The sequence below is a fragment of the Triticum urartu genome, chromosome 4 (genome assembly GCF_003073215.2).
Source record: "Triticum urartu cultivar G1812 chromosome 4, Tu2.1, whole genome shotgun sequence".
Classification (NCBI taxonomy): domain Eukaryota; kingdom Viridiplantae; phylum Streptophyta; class Magnoliopsida; order Poales; family Poaceae; genus Triticum; species Triticum urartu.
Window position 1 is genome coordinate 590,741,794 of NC_053025.1, and position 7,930 is coordinate 590,749,723.

General features: G+C 44.3%; 1 pseudogene; it reads right to left on the minus strand.

Annotated features, from left to right (window-relative positions):
• Positions 1-2,498: 2,498 nt before the first annotated feature.
• LOC125554911 lies at positions 2,499-7,696 on the minus strand (annotated as a pseudogene).
• Between the last annotated feature and the right edge of the window lie 234 nt (positions 7,697-7,930).

Below are 7,930 nucleotides of genomic sequence, written 5' to 3' on the forward strand. Positions count from 1 at the left end.
GCTAGCTCTACTCTGCAACGCCACACCTATTTTGAGCTATGCTCAAACATTTCTATTGGTGACATTGTTGAAAGTATTTTTTAGGATCACTTGTTGGTTTCCATGTGTCCTTAGTTGCTTTGGGCCCTTTGAGTTATGTGGTTTGCGACATGAGTTAAGATCGGCATAACTTGTTCTACGACGAGGTGGTTGGCAAGCCGTGTTTACCTTTCTTTCGTTCGTCCGTGAGCCCGACTGTGTGTTTTGTGTTTGAGGGGTTCAGTGATAGCAATACACGAGAGTTATTACCTGGCATCTTTTGTCATGATATGCGTATTGTGATGAGCATTTAATCAAACTGCAATTATTGGACTGGTACGTGTTATCCTATTTGAGAAGAGTTATTGTAAATACCACATCGACGTGTTGTTTATTTGTATGTCTCCCTATAATTGTACTTCATAGTATGTGCAAACACTAGCTGGTTCTTAGAAACGGAACTCAACAGAAAATAGTTAGCACCTGAGGTCATTAAAATGGATGACGGGATAATTTTAGTTGCGCTACAAAAGTTTCATTGCCTTTTTTCATTTATAACCTTAACAACTATATACTGAAAAATTATGCCTTTGTTTTCACGAAGGGTTCCATGTCAAGGAGAAGGTGCTCCAGAGGGTTCTAGCGCACTCAACACACATGGATGTGCCTTGCTATCCAAAGATTCTTTGGGCGATGTTCCCAAGAGTTCACCAAATGAAGAATTGGTGAAGGGTACAACCAACATAGATGATGATGGTAGCTCGATGATCTTATGCAACAATGTTGAGGGCGCTTCACCTCCGGAGAAATGTGAGTCTAAATAATGCACTTTATCTCATTGTCCCTTAAAAAGACCATTGTTCGTGCCGGGGCTACAACATTATGTTGTGAACTGCATTATTTTTGCTGAGGTTTGCATTGTTCTCTAGGCTTTGTATAAACCTAGAAGGTGTCATGAGCCTTCGTTGCGCCTGTTTGTTTTGATAGAATCTGGTATTTTCTTATGGGTTTATACTTTTCCTTTTTGGTTGAAATTATTGGCCGATCTGATTGAATGTGGTTATTGATGGGCATTTGTTATTCGTTCCTTGTGCCTGAGGCATGCAGGAGCTGAAGATATGTATCTCTACTTTGGGAGACATATTAAGCGGGCTCGCTGGCATGGTATATGGTCAACTAAGAACCATCACATCATGAGCTCTAATCCCGGAGCACCCGACTAACTATATGGAACAAACGTTCCGGTCGGGCTGTGGCGCCACCCACAACGTGAACAACGAACGCTTGGACTGCCACAGATAAGAAAACTAGGCAGCCAAATCTAGCCAAAGCATTTTGCCATGTGGTATGAGAAAACATTTAAGAACGGGCTATGGCGCCACTCACAACGTGAACAGCGAACCCATGGACAACCACAAATTGGAACAGTCAGTGCCAACCAAAGCATTTTGTCGTGTAGTGCGTCTGGTTGGTCGTCCTACCTCTTACCGAATAAGCAAAGAGAAAGTCGTCAACGCAAAGCAATGCAAAAGAAACAGGAAACTCAGGCCGCATCATTCATAAGCCCCATAGAGCATGTAGTTATTTCACCTGCATGAAATGATTTCTCAAAGATTTTGTTGAATTACTGAATCCACACTTTTAACGTGGCATTGCAATTCACTCTAGACAGTTATATTACCCACATACAATGATGGCCATGGACTCCTGCATGTGTGTTTGGACTTGGAAGATGGAACTCAATAGAATCTATCTCTTGATCAATCACACAATCATTCTGTAGGGGACCATTTAATTTTTTTACTAGTGGTTGTTATTCAAATTTGTAATATAGATAGTAGGCGACATTGCAGAAGTCAATAGGATTTATATTATGCTTGTTTTATTAGTTACATAATAATTTCAACATGCATGCCTTATGTCAGCTTCTTTCCTTGTAATTATAAGTTATACAGTACATATATACTACTTATCTAGTCATTTTCATTTGTCTTGCCATTGGTCACTTCATTTTTTTTCTTGCAGTTAACTAAGTAGTGTACTTGTACTGGGTAGGTTTGCCGCGAAAGTTACTTTTTTAGCAATCATGTGCTACAAATTTATGCAACAATGTGAATATCCAATGGTTATCTGTTGTGTGCTAGGGTTAGGGGGTATTTATTGATTGGTGACAACTTTTTGAGAAATAATACATGGACCAAGAAGTGAGAACCACAATGACATTTTTGTTAGAGGCAGTTGTATTGTTGTAGGGACTCATATTGGCCTTCAGCCCATGGAATGAGGGAATGGATCAAGTTACTATATTTAACAATTTCTACTTTGAAATAATGTGCGGGGTGTAGTTCTTAAACCTTTTAAGTAATAATTAAACCACCCTTTATAAATTTTTTTTTACATTGATATACTGTCTGATTGAAGTCAAGAGCAGTGTTCAAGTAAAAGCTAATTGTGTACAGAATATGTTGGACAGCAGCTCATCAAGCAATGTTGCTGTTAATGAAAGAGCAGCACCTTCCAGTTTCTTCACTTAAAGTTCGTTGACGGCCGTTATTGTAATGCTGATCCGAGTCCAACTTCCACCGAGGAGGTCCGCCTTGTTGAGGCTGGAAATGACCCAAGAACCTGCGTTTTAAGAAAACACAACACATAAATCTTGTGTGAAATAATATTAGACCTATGTCAGCTTTTTCGATTGGTTTTGTGAGCGTGATTTTTGCGGACATGAAGAAGCTCACACATTTATAGCATCCTGCTTCTCAGGATCTGTGTAGCCATTATTGTAGTAACGATGAAGAATTCAAAGGAACTCCTAGGATTGGGTTGCTGCCTTCCACTGCCCTCTTTGCTCACAGAAGATCTGTGGCATGTTAGGGCAACTCTAACCGATCCCCAATAACCTGTTAGAGGAGTAAAAATCCGGTTTTACTCCTCTAACCGGGACCAAGCCGATCCGCAATACTCCATGGTGGAGGATAAATTATCATGAGCCGCCTTGGCCGCTCCTATTTTTACTCCACCGCTCGGCAGCCGAGTAAAAATACGCCATTTCTCCTCTTCATCCCAGCCTCCTCTGCCTCTTCTCCTCCCCAATCCCTACCGCCGGCGACTCTCCCCGCTGTTCCCCGACGCCCCATCCTCTCAATGGCCGGATCCCATTGCCGCCACTTCTCGCTCCCGATCTGCAATGCGGATCCGTGCCACCATACCTGTGTTTCGTCTTCAAGTGGCACGTCCTCAAGCTGCCACCTCCCTGCCGATGCCGCCTCCGCCCGCCGCATCACTGACTTCCCCGACCTCACTCCATCGTGGCAACCATAGAGGAAATACCTTGGCGTCCGCCGGCGAGCGTGTGGGACGTGGGTGGTGAGATCACTGACCGGGAGACCCACAAGAGGAAGTCGATTGGGTCATTACACATGGCGGAGCTCGCCGCCATGCAATATGAACGATGGCAGGTGCGGTTCCCCGACGTGAAGGTTCGGCTCAAATTCCCATGGGGGACATCGCCCGCCTACCTCGTCCCGCCGCAGCCGGGGGTGGTGGATGCGGCGACGTCTCAGGAGGACTCGGAGGCGTGGGAGCTCATCACGGTAGAGGCTGCCGCTGAGGAGTACATAGCGGACCTCCGCTGCTAGTACCCCGAGCTCGTGTAGGCCGAGCGGGCGGTCAATGGTGAGTTCATCTTCATCTCTGACGACGAGGAGCAAGGCGGCGATGGCGGCGGCAAGGAGGAGAAGGAGTTCAACGTTGAGGAGGGGCGGTGCATCTTCACCGGCTCCGCGATGAAGGCACCGGCCTGAACCCAATGGGCGGTGATTGGCTCGACCTCTACCATGGCGATGATGATGAATAGTAGTTTAGTTTAGGGTTTAAGTTTAAATTTTGATTGTCAAGACAATGTGTTCGGCTAGGTTGAAGGTATGCAAATTTCGGTTGAGACTAGGTTGAACTTTGCAAATTTGATTTTTACTCCATTAAATTAAGGAGTTTGGCTAGGTCCGAGCAAAGCTTAGTGGAGTAGAACGGTTAGAGTTTCCCTTACAATGGAAGATTTACACTGAGCATTCAAAATACCAAGTTGGATTTGTGTTGACTACTGAATTGACTGCCTACCAACAAATCATTCTGAAATAAAGATATTCAAGATTACAACACCAAACACTTAAAATAAAACTCAACTATCGGCCTTTTGTCAAAAACTATAATCAGTAAGAAATGCCTACTATTTTGGTCACAAAAATTTCAGATACAAACACTCAAGCTTTACATTTTCAGAAAATACACTCAAGGTGCTTGGGTGGCAGATGTGCTCGCCCTGTTAACAACCTCTACTGGTAAACTTGTTTCCAAAGAGCAAAGCTGCATGTACCAATTGATTTAGGAAGTTCATTTTATCATAGGAAGACCTGTTAGAGCAAACGTTTGATATTTGGTATCAACTGTCCTGGTACGCCTGACCTTTGCTAAATTCACAAGTATGACAGACCTGACCCTTGATAGTAGCTAGCAACTGCTCTTTCAGAGTCCTATCTTCAGGTGACAGGTGGCCTTAATGTTTATTTGACTTAAATGTGTGGCTAAATAGCCGAACACAATAGCACGGAGGGGAAAGTAGATGTACATATCAAATGATAGAAAAGGGAAGAGCGATGCGGCAATTAGAAGTTTAGAACTACTCGGGGAAATTAGAACTACTCCAAAGGTTGTAAAGAATACATTAAAATAGTAGTACACAACTGCACACCTTCCAGGGTATGGATACAAAGTTTTAGTTCAAAAAAGCGCCATTTCAAGATTTGTGTTATGCAGATTATGTTACTCGGGACGGGAGTCACAGATATAACAAGATGCTAACCTTGCTGTGAGCAGCAGAACCTACATACTGGATGGTTAATGTCTCACCCATCCTTTAATAGAAATCCATCAGATCATCGGCCGAAGGAGAATGCTGTTCAATTTTACGTTCTTCAGTGACCTTCAACACTTAAAGTTCACGCCCTAAAGCAGCTAATCCATATGCAAACTGTGTGATATTTATTTTGTCTAAGCAGTCTATGCAGTTTGTCCCGAGGACACCCGTCTGTAGTAAAAGAGGTACCATTGTAGCTGCACAGAAATCATCATTGCTTTTGATGTGACATGACTTGGTAACACCCCATTGTCCACTGTAAAACATGTATAAGATTACCATTAGTACTGCCAGCAGCAAGCCCATTACTTGCACATTAGGCTATTTGTTTCCTTTGGGGTTAGTAGTTTCCATTCATCTCCACTAGACTACATATTTGTTTTAGATATGCATTTCATAATCAAGTCTTCTACAGTGGTAAGCAAGTCCCTGCCAATCATCTCTTATCTGGCCAGCTGTAATACATCTTTTCCTCTCCAAATCAGTGCTCTCCTTTCACGTGGCCATGTTCTCCTCTCATACGAATGTTTAACCCTGTTGTGAACTAACACTGACCACATATATTATTAAAGACTATTTTAAAACAAATAACACTGGATGTTTTTTCTGTGTCAAATCTATACAACAATTTAGATATATGGCCAAACATTAAGAAAATATTGTTTTTTATTTGAGGGAGGGGCTCATTTCATGTATTTGTTAAGTCGAACTTATCGATTCTTAAGCAATTGCCTCTTCCTAAGTAGGTATACAAATTACTTTGAAGCATCCAAAGGTTTTGATGATGTAGTTATCTCACAATGGATGAGGTCCGTTAGTTCCATCCAACACATCTGATGCTACCTTGTTTAACCGTTCAAGCAGATTGGTGCCTTCCCTGCAGATGTCATGTAGATTAATATATCATTAGTATGTACTTCACGCATAACCAACAAGTTCTTACAGGGGCAAGCTTAGATAGAATATCCTCTTGTAGTCCACAACTAATTTTACTGTAGATAGCAAGGATTATCAGAGAAGTCTTGAGATCTACAAATACATAACAGACTAACGGTACAGAACTTACACGTGATTTCTGGCCTATTATAAAGCCTTGAAGTTTCCTGAAGTCTTGATCCTCTAAATTCTTCTTCTAATTCTTTCTTTGCTTTATTCCTCACAGGGATCCTCTTTATGTAGACCTAACAATCTGAGCTGAGTAACAAATTGTGGATCTTATCCGTAGTTGGCTTAAGGCCCAAGCTAAGAGATATATTCCTAATTTAAATGATAAAGTTCCTAGCTGAGAGATCAAGGTGATATTCTCCTAATTTGTTGCTCGGTGGATCATGTACTGGACATACATAACATTATCATTGTTACGAAGGCAACTTGATTGTGTATTCCATGTACATACATAGCTATGATGATAATTGTTGCTATTATGTTCTCATAAGCAATGCTCACTGAAGACTGAACTGTATCAGATTGCTGTCCGCAAGTTAACAATACCTCCTTTGCTTGTTCTTTAGATCTGAAAGAGCAAATTCCGAAACAAAAGCAAGAGGAGGAGAGGAAGGGTCAACACAAAGAAAAGAAGTGAAGAAGGTAATGCAACAGCTTGTGTATATTACTGCCTGCGCTTACTATCAGTTTTCGTTCCACATGAGACTTGCTGTCAACTGTACAATGTGCTGTGAAAATCAGTAGAATTCATAATGACTGGATATAAAATGGTTTCAGAAAGCGCAGGCTGGCCGGAGTGAACCTGAGAACATTGACCCTGATGTTGCATGCTGCCATATGATCGGTTTCGGAGGGTTTTGCATGTAGAACTGAATGCTACATTAGGTGAATTGTCTGTCTGTCTGAACTTTATCTTTCTGTCCTTCGTCCGCGTGTATCGGATCTTGCCTGGATCTCAAGATAGCGCCAGAGGAAACTCTATGATGCATGCTGCAGGGTGAGCTTTTTGGAACAAAATGACTGTAAGCTTATGGAACGTAAACTGAATGGTTACCTTGTTGTAAGTTGGCCATCATCTGTGAAACATTTCATCTTTGAGAAATTTGGATAACTATCGCCCACATGTTGCATCAGCTTCTATGAAACAATTGGCGGTTGCTCGTTTATTCTACTCTTGCTGTTTGAAAGTAAATCATTTTGTAGTAACTAGATAGCATATGCATTACAGTTAATTCGGAGATATTTTGTCTTGTGGAAAGTAAACCATACCGGCTTGTTCGGCTCGCCACCGAGTTTCGCCGCATTGAGCAGGAGTCGTCCTCCATCCTCTCCTAGTTGGCCCGGCTCAAGGACTGCGCCAACGACCGCCTGGCAGACCTTGGCGAACATGTCCGCGGTCGCGACCAGGTCCTCAACATGGTTCACGGTCTCAATCCCTGTTTTCGCTATACTGTTCCCATACTCACCATGCAGTCGTCCTTCCCCACCTTTCTGTGCTGTCGTGCATTCCTCCTCCTCCAGGAGAGCCGCCAAACCGAGGAAACTCCCCATGACATCGCCCTGCACACTGCGCGCGCACCAGCGAACCCGGACTCCGGCGGGGCTGGCGACAACAACAACCGCCCCGGTGGGGGCGGCCGTGGTGGCAGCCACGGCAAAGGGAATTGCAAGGCCTCCGGTAGGGGCGGGCCATCTCACTACGGCGGAGCTGCTCCTCCACCGCGCCCATCTGCTCCTGCTCCGGCGCCATGGACGAGCATGGTCCACGCCTGGTCCACGCCTGGTCCATGCCTTGGCGCCCCATGCTCCCGGCGCGGGCATCCTTGGGCCACAACCTTGTGGCCCGACCCCCTTCACCAGCGTAGCAGCTCAGTACGACGTGCCCCCACCGCCTGCCTCAGCTCCTCCAGCACACTAGCAGCACGGGGACGTCCCTCCACACCCCGTCTACGGCCGGCGCACCTCCCGCGGCGCCGCAGCAGGCTTGGGATCAGGATGCTCTGGCCAGGCTCTCAACGCCATGAGCGTGTAGCAAGGGCAGACGTCGTCGATCTC